Source organism: Bufo gargarizans, chromosome 9 (assembly GCF_014858855.1).
Source record: "Bufo gargarizans isolate SCDJY-AF-19 chromosome 9, ASM1485885v1, whole genome shotgun sequence".
NCBI lineage: Eukaryota > Metazoa > Chordata > Amphibia > Anura > Bufonidae > Bufo > Bufo gargarizans.
Genome location: NC_058088.1, coordinates 58,342,457 through 58,355,510, shown reverse-complemented (window position 1 = coordinate 58,355,510; position 13,054 = coordinate 58,342,457). Strand labels below are relative to the sequence as shown.

At 42.2% G+C, this 13,054-nt stretch overlaps 1 protein-coding gene across 4 annotated transcripts in view; it reads left to right on the top strand.

Annotated features, from left to right (window-relative positions):
- Positions 1-13,054, top strand: part of DIAPH2 (diaphanous related formin 2) — a 1,273,340-nt gene that overhangs the window by 76,612 nt on the left and 1,183,674 nt on the right. The window lies entirely within an intron of this gene.

Below are 13,054 nucleotides of genomic sequence, written 5' to 3'. Positions count from 1 at the left end.
TTACAAAAATGACGTTGCTATAAGCTAGCATTCAGAATTTTGATCTTTAGTGCTGCATTCACTGTATTTTTTTCTATAAATTGCTGCCATTTACACCCTACTCCCTATGCCAGTTGTTCAGTGAGCAGTGTTTTTAACGAAGGCAGATTTTTTATTTGGGAGTTTGATTTGGAGATATTGGAGATGTGCTAGATTTTCGTGGGCCACTCTGTGTGTGTGTGTGTGTGTGTGTGTGTATATATATATAGTATATAGTATACACATTACTCACAAAAAGTTAGGGATATTTGATAGTGTTGAGCGAGCATGCTCAGCCGAATACCAGTCCGGCTCGAGCATCGCTATGCTCGGCACATGGCGGTACTCGCATGTGCTCGAGGGCAATGCTAGAATCTCCTCCCTGCACGTTTCGCTGCTGTTAAGCAGCCACTAAACGTGCAGGTAAGTACTGCCCTCACTGTAATACCAGTAGCTATGTTTGCTACTGGCATTACAGTGATTGGCTGGCCGGAACGCGTCATCGGGTGCTATATAGCGCCCGATGACGCGTGTTCTGCTCATTCTAAGTCAGGGAGAGCTGAGCATTGGAAGGGACAGAGAGTGTAGGGAGTGTAATTGAATTTTAATTTTTCTACAAAAACGTTTCGTAGACCCAAAAGTCCTTGTAAGGACTATTGTGTGTGACAGCAGCAATATATGTTTTTAGCGCAACCTGCACAAAATACTGTGTAATAGGCCACTGCGGAAAGTTAAAATATTGACGCCGCATCTCGTGTAAAGTGTGCGCATCCCTAAAATATCAGTGACAGCCAGTGCACTTTTTCTGTAGCCACTGCGAACTGTGACATTATCTGTCGTATCTCTCCTGTATAACGCTTCATCATCACAAATACCTTTGTACATTTTTTTGCGCATACACTTCCAAATCCTACGCTATTGTACGTGTGACATAATTTAAAGCATATATCACATTTAAAATGAAGAAGGTGAGCAGTAAGGGACGGGGAAGTGGCCGAGATGCTGATGGTGCATGTGGAGGCCGTGGCCCCGGGCGCGGAGAAACAGTGCTTGCTGCCAGAGCACAAGAAAAACAATCATCCAAGATATCTAGCTTCATGTCCCAGTTTGCAGGGTGGCACAGGACACCACTCTTGAAGTCAGACCATTGCGACCAGGTGGTCAGTTGGATAGCAGCAGATAATGCTTCCAGTCAGTTAAGCACCACCTTGTTATCCACCAAGTCCAGTCTCAGTAGCCAAGAGTCTGGTCAACACAATCCTCACCCTGATCCTCCTTCTTCCCACCATTTACAGTCTGGCCAAACAAGTGATCCCACATTTTGAGGATCTCTTTTCATCGCCATTACTTGATTTGGCCCTCTCGCCAAGCAGGCTTGAAGAGAGACATTAGATCTTGTGCCCTGATTCCCAAACTCTTGAATATACACAGTCACAAGAACATGACGATGGGGAACGGCAATTACTGTTTAATGAGGTGGATGATGATGAGACACTGTTGCCAATGAGTCAACCTCAATTACTGTCTTAGGAGGTTGATGAAGAGGATGAGACACAGTTGTCAATCACTGAGGTTGTGGTTAGGTCAACAAATCAGAAGGATTATCAGAGTGAGGGAGTGGAAGAGGAGGTGCTTGATGATGAGGTCACTGACCCAATCTGGGAAGGTGGAAAGCCGAGCGAGGACAGCAGTACAGAGGGGGAGGGATCTGCAGCACCGCAACAGGCTGGAAAAGGCAGTGGGGTGGCAAAAGGGAGAAGGTGGGCCACACCACACAGGCTGCAACTGTTCCACGGAGCAACCCCTTGCGGAAATCTCCCTTACCGAAGGGGTAGATGTTCCGCAGTATGACGCTTTTTCGAGGAAAGTGCGGACAACAAAAGAATAGTAGTTTGCAACCGGTGCCATACGAAAATGAGCCGGGGTGTGAACACTAGCAACCTCACCAACACCAGCATGATCCGCCACATGGCATCCAAGCACCGTAATGAGTGGGACAAACGCCTGGGTCCACAATCTGTGTCTGCGGGTCACACCACTGCCTCCTCTTCCCCTGTGTTACGTGCTTGCCAATCCTCTTTCGAAGGTACAGGCCCCCGCCCTGCACCTGGACCTTCGCAAGCACAATCAGCGACCACATCCACTTCCATGTCCCAACACAGCGTACAAATGTCCTTAGCTGCAGGACCACACTTAAAATCTTTTACAGGGTCAGCTCACCTGCAGGCCCGCAGCTAAAATCTTTTACAGGGTCAGCTCACCTGCAGTCCCTCACCTAATTATATCGAATAGGTAATTTCTCTGCATGCTGCCTTGCTTGGATGTGGTTGCCGTAGCTGTTTCTCAGGCTCCCTCTCTCCGGAATCGAACCATGATTCCCCTGTTGCCCATGGTCTACATGGTTTTGGCTGAAAATAACATCAAAGTTGATCGGCTAGACAGCCGAATGAATCGTCGCCGTCAAGGGACGTGCAATCGGCCTCAGGTTATTTAGAGCCACCAAAGCGGCAGCAGGCCCTTACCCATAATGTTTTAGATGGTTAGATCAGCAGCCCCTTGCTCCAAATGTTTTTGAGGGTCACCAGCAGGCCATCAATCATAATTTTTCAAGGCTGTGTATGATGCCCTCCTTTATGTGTAATAAAGAGTGTATTGGAGTGCCAGTTCCATGAAATTTTTGGCAGCCCTTTCACTTAGTGCATAGGCTTTATGAGTGCAGGAGTCCCACTACCTGAACAATTGTACCAAAATGGGAATGAGGCCCTCCTTTATGTGATATATATACAGGTTGTATCGGAGTGCCTCTTCCTTGTAATTTTTGGCAGCACTTACACTTTCTATACAAGTAAATATACAGGAAAGAATGTTTCCTAACAATTTTTCCTCTAAAATCGATTTTATCTTCGGTTTAGTGCGCATTATTGTCAGTCTGTAAAGGTTGCGTACTACTCGGACAGCATCCTTCCCAGCAGCGACCTGCGAGTACAATATGCATCCAGACATCCTTTCCATGCTGTTCCAGAACCATTTTGGTGATGTTTCCATCAATTTCTGACCTTTTCCTATGAACCAGACACCCTCCCCTCTTCAGAGCAGGGGGTGCCTGGTTTAATGCTCCCATTGAATTCCATTATACTCGACCGAGCAACTGAACATCCCGATGTGTTCGGCCCAAGCATCTTAGCACTACAGTGCTCGATCAACACCAATATTTGACTTTTGGGTGAAATTTATGGAAAATGCAAAAAGTTCATGCTAGTGTGATATTATATCATGAAAGTCATGCATTTGAGTAGAAGCAGCAATGGTGATTTCCTCATCTCAAACTATTTTTTGAGACAAAAGCCAACACCAATGGTGGGTACACCCCCAAAAAATGTCAATGTCTCAAGAACTTGTCATGTGGCCTTGAGCATCAATTACATCTTGACAACGACTTCTCCTGCTGTTCACAAGTGGACTTACTGTCTGCTGAGGCATGGCATCCCACTCGACCCTCAGGTCATTGAGGTTCTGGGATACAGAGTTACTAGCCTCTACACGGCGACTCAGCTGATCCCATAGGTTTTCAAAGGGATTCAGGTCTGGAGAAAGTGCAGGCTGCTCCATTTGAGGTCCCCCAGTCTCCACCAGTTGTTCGCTAATGATGCAACCTTGATGAGCTGGCGCATTGTTGTCCATGAAGATGAAATTAGACCTGTGTTGTTCGTCCAGAGGCACAATGACTGGATTAATTATGTTATTCAAGTAGTATGGTCTTGTCACTGGACCATTCACACAGTGTAGGGCAGTTATGTATTGACTAGACATACCTGCCCACACTGTAACACCACCACCACCACCAAAGGCTCGTCTGGTGACAACAGTGTCTGATGCATAGCGCTCTCCTTGACATCTCCAACATATTTGGCACCCATCATTTCTGCTCAGCGAGAATCAACTTTTATCAGTGAACAGTACTAAAGCCCACTGGTCCCTCCTAGAGAGTAGATGCTCCCACGCCCATGCAAGACGATGATGCCTGTGGTCAGATACCCTTGTAGGTCGTCTAGCACACAGACCATGCTGATGTAAACAGTTTTGAATGGTCTGACGAGGCACTTGGGTACCTCTCACCTCACTTAAATCCGCCTGGAGTTGTGTGGCATTCATCATCTGTTACTACAGGGCATTGTTCACAATGAAGCGATCATCAGTGTGGGATGTGCCCAAAGAACGTCCACTTCTCTGCTTTTATGTGACTCTTCTAGTCTCTCTGTATCTCTGATACAACTTGCTGATGACACTCTGTGATACTCTAAGCTCAGTGGCCACTTCCGTCTGAGAACATCCTGCTGGAAGCCTTGCAATGGCGAGCTACTGTTTATCAATTGTTAGGTGTCGTCTTGGTCTCATGATGTCAAAATGTGAACAGCATGATGAGAAGGACTGGTTAAATACCAGTTATAATTGAACCAGTAAATTTATTGGGAGATTGATGGATCAAACACCTGTTGTGAATTTTACTGTTAAGCTCCTTGTTAGAGAACAGCAAGTTGTGTAAAACATTGCATAGTTGGACATGTGCATTCAAAAGTTTAGAGAAGGTTGCATTAAGTTCACTTGCAAAGGTTACGGTACATTTTAGGTTCATCCGGAAATTTTACCCACAGGCCAAATATCCCTAAGTAGTAGTGTGTATACAGTTGCAAGAAAAAGTATGTGAACCCTTTGGAATGATATTAATTTCTGCACAAATTGGTCATAAAATGTGATCTGATCTTCATCTAAGTCACAACAATAGACAATCGCAGTCTGCTTAACCTAATAACACACAAAGAATTAAATGTTACCATTTTTTTTTAACACACCATGCAAACATTCACAGTGCAGGTATAAAAAGTATGTGAACCCTTGGATTTAATAACTGGTTGAACCTCCTTTGGCAGCAATAACTTCAACCAAATGTTTCCTGTAGTTGCAGATCAGACGTGCACAACGGCCAGGAGTAATTCTTGACCATTCCTCTTTACAGAACTGTTTCAGTTCAGCAATATTCTTGGGATGTCTGGTGTGAATCGCTTTCTTGAGGTCATGCCACAGCATCTCAATAGGGTTGAGGTAAGGACTCTGACTGGGCCACTCCAGAAGGCGTATTTTCTTCTGTTTAAGCCATTCTGTTGTTGATTTACTTCTATGCTTTAGGTCGTTGCCCTGTTGCAACACCCATCTTCTGTTGAGCTCCAGCTGGTGGACAGATGGCCTTAAGTTCTCCTGCAAAATGTCTTGATAAACTTGGGAATTAATTTTTCCTTCGATGATAGCAATCCTTCCAGGCCCTGACGCAGCAAAGCAGCCGCAAACCATGATGCCCCCACCACCCTACTTCACAGTTGGGATGAGCTTTTGATGTTGGTGTGCGGTGCCTCTCTTTCTCCACACATAGTGTTGTGTGTTTCTTCCAAACAACTCAACTTCATCTGTCCACAGAATATTTTGCCAGTACTGCTGTGGAACATCCAGGTGCTCTTGTGCAAACTGTAAACGTGCAGCAATGTTTTTTTGGACAGCAGTGGCTTCCTCTGTGGTATCCTCTCATGAAATCCATTCTTGTTTAGTGTTTTACGTATCGTAGATTCGCTAACAGGGATGTTAGCATATGCCAGAGACTTTTGTAAGTCTTTAGCTGACACTCTAGGATTCTTCTTCACCTCATTGAGCAGTCTGTGCTCTGCTCTTGCAGTCATCTTTACAGGACGGCCACTCCTAGAGAGAGTAGCAGCAGTGCTGGACTTTCTCCATTTATAGACAATTTGTCTTACCGAGGACTGATGAACAGCAAGGCTTTTGGAGATACTTTTATAATCATTTCCAGCTTTATGCAAGTCAACAATTCTTAATCGTGGGTCTTCTGAGAGCTCTTTTGTGCGAGGCATCATTCACATCAGGCAATGCTTCTTGTGAAAAGCAAACCCAGAACTGGTGTGTGCTTTTTATAGGGCAGGGCAGCTGTAACCAACACCTCCAATCTCATCTCATTGATTGTTCTCCAGTTGGCCGACACCTCACTCCAATTGGCTCTTGGAGATGTCATTAGTCTAGGGGTTCACATACTTTTTCCACCTGCACTGTGAATGTTTGCATGGTGTGTTCAATAAAAACAAGGTAACATTTAATTATTTGTGTGTTATTAGTTTAAGCAGACTGTGATTGTCTATTGTTGTGACTTAGATGAAGATCAGATCACATTTTATGACCAAATTGTGCAGAAATTCATATAATTCCAAAGGGTTCACATACTTTTTCTTGCAACTGTATATAAATTAATGCAGTTTTAAAGATGGCCTCCATTCTAAAACACATGAGGCAGATGTTACCTGTTTTCTGCAACTCATTTTTTACACTATTTAAACACAGAAAATCCATAAAAATGTGAAATTTTTTCTTCTAAATATTTAGTTTTAAGCGAATAAATGTCAATTGATGCAAATGCTTTCAGAAAGTTTTTGTAGGAAAATAGGAGAATTGTAGTGAAAGGGATGCTGATAACAAAGACTATTTGTGTTTGGTTCTGTGTGACTGGACAATGGTGTCATTCAGGCTTATCTCCATAAACCATGTTATAATTGTACCCTCGTATCCCTGTTATTTCATCACTGTAACTATTGTTCCTGATACTAGTGTTTTACACATAAGAGCAGCGAAATAAGTGTCACTTATAATAAAGCAATTAATTAAAGGGAATTTTTTATGTTGAAATGGCTGCTAAACGATCATCATAAATTCCATTATCACTGCACATCCCACAATAAATCATGAAGTTATTAAAAACCAAGTAATTGATGTTCCTCGTATCCACGATCATTTACATCAGATACCCATTTAGTAGCATGATTGCGGATACAGTGGAATTCTCCGTAATTATTATAAATCCATTATTTGCTTATAATTAGGTTATTTTTTCCTCTTCATCTTTATTCCTAGACTTTTTCTTTGATTTCTTTTCTAATATCTTCTTCAATCTTCTGCCATTAACTCCCAGTTTCCTTGTATGCTACTTTTCCTCTTCATTTTCACAGCTTTCTTTCCTTTCTTTCTTTCTTTCCTTTCTTTCTTTCTTTCTTTCTTTCTTTCTTTCTCTTTGTCTTTCTCTTTGTCTTTCTCTTTCCTTTGGTCTTTCTATGTTTTTCTTTCATTCTTACTTTTTGTTATATCTTGTTCTTTTTCTCTGTTCTTTCTTTTGAGTCTTTCGTTACCTTTACTCCCTTCCTTCCTTCCTTTTATATTTCTTTTCTTCCTTCCTCATTATTTTTCCTCCTTCTTTCTCAGTTTTCTCCTCCATTTACAAATGTTCTCCTGTTTGCTGATTTAAACCATCACTCTTTCATTTTCCCTTTTCTATTTCTTTCTAATGTTTCTATCTTTAGTCTTCTTCTGTTATCTCTTCACCCATTTTCACCTCCTTTCTCTATTCCACATCTTCCTTTTCTTTCCATCTCACCATTTCTCTTATCTTTTTATTTCTCTTTCTTACTTTCTCTTTTATATCCTTTATTTCTCCTTTTTTAGGCCTTACTACTGCTTGTGTGCTGCCTTTATTCTCCTCTTTGAATCATTTCCTGTTTGCCTTCATTGTCTCATTCTTTTGTCCTCTATCTTCTCTATTCATTCTGCTATGTTCTTCCATCCGCTCACCCTTTCCTTTCTATACTCATTCTTTTTACTTTCACCTTTTTTTTTATGACCGCTCCTTCATCTACAGTATCTCCTCCTCCCATCAATTTACTTTTCATCTTTTACCTACTTATGTTTCTGCCTCTGCTTTCTTCCTTCTTCCTTACTCTTCTTTCATCATTTCCCACTACTTCTTACCACCTTATCTCATCTCCACCCTTCTATGTCCCCCCCCCCTCTTAGGTACAGTATAGCTATAGAGGATGAAGAGGTAACAGAGCCACCCTAGTGTCTTTGGGGAGGTATTGGGGAAGCACCTTCTTCTTTTCTTTTACAGAATATGGAAGGTGGAGGTCCCGGTAGAGATTTTACCTTGGTGCCCTTAAGTTCCACACTATGCCTTTTTCTTCACTCTTTTCCATCATCTCATCCTGTCATCTCCTTTTTCTCTCTTTTACCCTGTACAAATTTTCTCCCACCTCTTCTAACTTCTATCCTCTCAATTCTTCATCTTCCCAAACCTTCTGCTTCCTCCCATTGTCTCTATTTGTTCACTTTCTCCTTTCTCTTCTATCCTCTCCTTTCTCTTCCTCTTCCTTCTGCCTTCACACAGTATGTCCTTTCCATCATTAAGGTCTTCAGCTTATTCCATTAAAGGATACCCTGGGGTAGCAGGAGATCCGCCAACCTCTTCAAGGTACCACCTGTACATCACTTTTGAGCCGTTCAACAGACTTTTGTTACGTTACATCCCTCTTTAGTTCGTGTCCAGTGGACAATAACAAGGCTGTGGCAATCTTCCATATTGCGAAAGAACACAATCAACTTCAATATAGTCAACATTAGTGGAGGCCATTATGTAATTAGTTAGAAGCTATCATTTCCAAAGCGATTTTATGATCCTAAATGCACAATCTTTGCATTTTTTTACAGCCATACACTTAGTCTGAATGAATGAAGCCATTTCCCATTAACAAAGAACAAAACCGCAGCAAAATATATCTCCTAATCCAAGCTATAAGTGTAAATAGATGGGAGATCTTAGATACAATTAAAACAAATTATATAACATTTCCCTCCCTCTTACACAGACATTTACAAATAATAACATAATTGGTATTTTTCCATTTAGACAATTTGCTGCGAGCTTGTGGAAAACATATTATTCAGGATCTAATGTTTCTGAGCTCCGCAACATACGTAGATAAACATTGTACAAATCGTTACCGTAGGTCGTAGAACTAAAAATGGCAACGATTTAACATTCGAGGTGTATTCTATGTGAATATACTCTACAGGTCTGGCATCAACAACGTCAGTTAACCAGAACTGCTAGGCTGATGGACATTACCTTGTTGGCGAGCCCAACGTTTCTACACCTGGAATTCATTGGTGGTGAGATGTTCTTGGATATTTGCACTTGACTACCCTATATCCTAAGATGGCACCATATGTGGTCAATTATTCCCGTTTTATTATATATACTACTTGCTGATACCAACGCTTGGAAATCCTTTACATATCTCAATGGTTAATGAGCAGGAACTAGTTTAAAGTGGTTTCCCGTATTGGCCTAAGTCATCAATATCAGATCGGTGGGGTCATACACCCAACACTCTCACAATCTGCTGTTTTAGGCATCTTCCGGCATCGGGAACTCTACAGAGCAATTTCAAAACAACTGAAGAGCCACCAAGTTGTAGATAATTCAAACTGACCTGGATTTGTAGCCTTTAATTTCATTCTGAAAGCCATAGATAGTTTACATCAAGGCAACTTTTTTTGACTTGATTGAAAACTTCACACAAACTTGATTTCTTCAGTGTTTTCCCTCCAGATGTAGCCTGGCAAGCTAGTGCTGCAGGCAAATGATGGACACACGCAGGGACAATCAGAAGACGTGTGGATTTCTTGTAAACTCAACAGTCACGTCTGCTGCTGTCCCACTGAGCATCACATCACCGTGCGCCATGATCCACTTACGTGAAATTCCACACAACATGGTATGAAGGCGACAGATTTTAGACCCTGCGAGCATGCAGCTGAGACGTGCTTTTTCAGACAGATGTGACAAGAGTTTTACCAAGTAACAGCTGGGATAATTAATTCATCTCTGCAGATTTCGACTGCTCTCAATATGTGCCACAAACTGAGTCCTGCATGGGAAGATTTTATCGTAAACTCCCAGGTCATTCTGGTAAATGTGTTCAGAATGTGACAAAACAACTGCTATTATGTATATTACACATTGTGTTCTCATTGCTGAATAAGGGAAGCCTCCACTGACACATTGTAAAGGCTGTAATAGACACCCCGATGCTGCAAGCGATTGGCGGGAGTTAAGCGTTCCGTCCCGGCAGTCACCAGATAGCTAGCAGAAGACACCGCTGCTATTGCATGCAGTAATGATCTCCGCAGCATGGGGAGGAGCGATCACTATGCCATCGCTTGTCCCCATGCAGGACAGTGGTGTTCCGGCAGCACATCGTGATTACACAGCACGATCTGCCACCAGCAAATCCAGCATGCTGAAAGATCTGAATTGCCTGTCGGGAAATCTGTGGCAGTATTACACTCGAGCATTCATAGGAAAGCTTGTTGGCGATTATGGGGCCGAAAATCTGTCCGTCTAATATACCCTTAACACCCGAACTCCTGACCTCACAGATGTCTAAGGGAAGCCTCCACTGACACATTGTAAAGGGTGTAATAAACACTCCGATGCTACAAGCCTCCACTGATACATTGTAACATGGAAACTCATGTTTAATAAATATTGCAATGATAAAAAATATTTGCTGCAATATATTTTAATTTGGGTGAAACGAATTAACTTCGATTCTAATTTGAGGGAAATTTTTATTTGTCACAAAGCTTCATGGTAACAAATAAATTTTTCCTGAAATGACGATAAAAAAACAAAAAAAAAACACTAACCTCCATCCATCTGCTTATGGAGAGGTCGTCGCTGCAATCTTGATTTGAAGAAGAAAACGCACAAAATCTCCCGTGAGCTTGCGTGTGATGTTATCATGCTGGCCGGGCGTGGTCACATCATCAGTAATGATGTCACTGCGTCCACCCAATGTGATGACATCAAAATGTTTGTCTATCTATCGATCATCTAGCTATTACCCATCTGATAATCTTTGATCCATCTTAGAGTTGAGAGAATTTCTTAAAATTAGTTTTTATGTCCAATTCACGGAATAAAAAAAAAAATTCAATTCAGACCTGAATCAGTTTTACATGCGAGAGAAAGGCCAACATGTAACAGTCACGTTAAGAGATGAGCCCACCAGTTTTCCTACTAAAATGACAAGAAAACGGAGTTCCTCACAGCAGATATAACATGGCTACCTAAAGTCAATGCTTAGCCAGGCTGTAAACCGTAACTTGCCTAATAGCTAAGACTAGCTTCACACGTCTGGTGGGAATTCTCTGCCAGAACAGCCTGCCAGGATTCACACCGGAGGTAGGAAAGTAGCCTTTATCAGAGCAAAGCAGAGAAAAGTGGTTTAGCTAGCTCAGAGGCCCCCTGTTGGGGGTATGACGGGTACTCTTTCACATTATAGAGACCACCTAATACACATGATGAGTATTGCAGGACAGGCAACACCTCTTAGTTTATGAAAAAAAAAGCAAATTAACATATCTTACCTATTCTTTTCATTAGAGAGTCTTCACTTACTTTTCCTTTTCTCAAGAAGTTCACGTTTGTCACAATCCACATTTTTGGAAAAATTCAGGATGGATTACAAATCAATACAATCTGCTCATCTCTGATCTAGCTATTCTCTATCTAGTATCTGCAGAGTATTTGCCAGCAAGGGAGGGGTTTAGGGCTGGGGAGGAGTAAGTATGGTAGTGGCGGTGATGGCAATGAGGGTAATTGTAGTCCTGTAGTGTTACTGTCACGGCCGTAGGCACTTACACAGTGAGCCCTAACTTGAACCCAGCCCACTGAGCCTGCCTACTTGCAGAACAAGTCTTAGGCGACAAGTCCACAACTGGTCGACGGTCCCTATACTGGTAAGTGCAGAGATACAATCCAAGTGCCAGCGGAACCGCAGGCACCTGTTCACACACAGGACAGACAAACAAAGGTGATCAATACCAACAAAATCACAAAGTGTGAAGAGGAAGCAATAACAAGTCAAGGGTCAATACTGGACAGGGAGAAGGTACAGAATCGCTAAGCAGAGAGAGAGGTCAAGGTATAGCCGAAGTCAAGTCCAAAAGCAACAGTTCAATTAACCCACAGGTAGCAGAGCACAGCAAGGAAAACCTATAACTGGCAAAGGTGAATGCTAACATCACCGGAAGGTGTAGCTCAGGTGTGACCTAAGTGGGCATGACCAAAGTGGGCGGTTAAGAGGGGGAGTGGCCTATACAGCATAGAAAGGGGCATGGCCTAAACAAAGAGTCACCAAGGGGCTTGGCATGACAGCACGTCTGGCACTGCGCTGCAGTGTGCGAACCCCAGACTGCAGCGCTGGAGCTCGGACAGGCAAGTTGGTGACAGTTCCCTCTGGGCACACCCTGGAATTTGGGGTTTCCTGCCTGGTGGTGGCTGGGGTGCCCTTGATGTTAGATCTGTGGGTAGAGGGGTGCAGGTGGCCCGGGTCTGATATGGAGACCAATAATCAGGCCAGCTTGGTTATAGTAAAAAAAAAAAAAAGGGTCTCTCCTTTACTGAACTGATGATTGGTTTTTTTTTTTGTTTTTTTCCTAAAGACTGCATATTGGGAATGACTACTATGGTGGTCCTCTCTGAGTCTCTTTCCAAAGATACATGCAAACTGATCAAATGACCAAATGGGTGAAAATTCTCTCAATATTTCTATTTAATGCCTAGCAGTGGGGTGCAGTCCTAGATTGGGTGGCCAGTCCGTCTCAGTAGTGTAGTGGGCGCCAGAAGCAATATAACCCAAACCACATGCAGTAAAGTCTACAGCCATGTATGTGTGTTACCTTTACTGTCTCTATGGTCCTTAACCTTCTGCAAAAATGCAATGCTTTTTTTTCCAGAGGATCATTCTTAGCAAAGTTGCTTTTCCTGCAGCTTTTACTCACAGGGATGGTAGAATTATCTATCTATCTATCTATCTATCTATCTATCTATCTATCTATCTATCTATCTATCTGTCTATCTGTCTGTCTGTCTGTCTGTCTGTCTGTCTGTCTATCTATCTCATATCTTATATCTATCTATCTAATATATCTTATCTCTATCTATCTATCTAATATATATTTATCTATCTAAAATAGAATCATATGATTGTTTATGCACTTTGTTGGTTTTTAATGGATGATATATGAAATTATGTAAAGTGATTATTAATTATGTAAATGTATAGATACCGTATAAATCATGCACTGA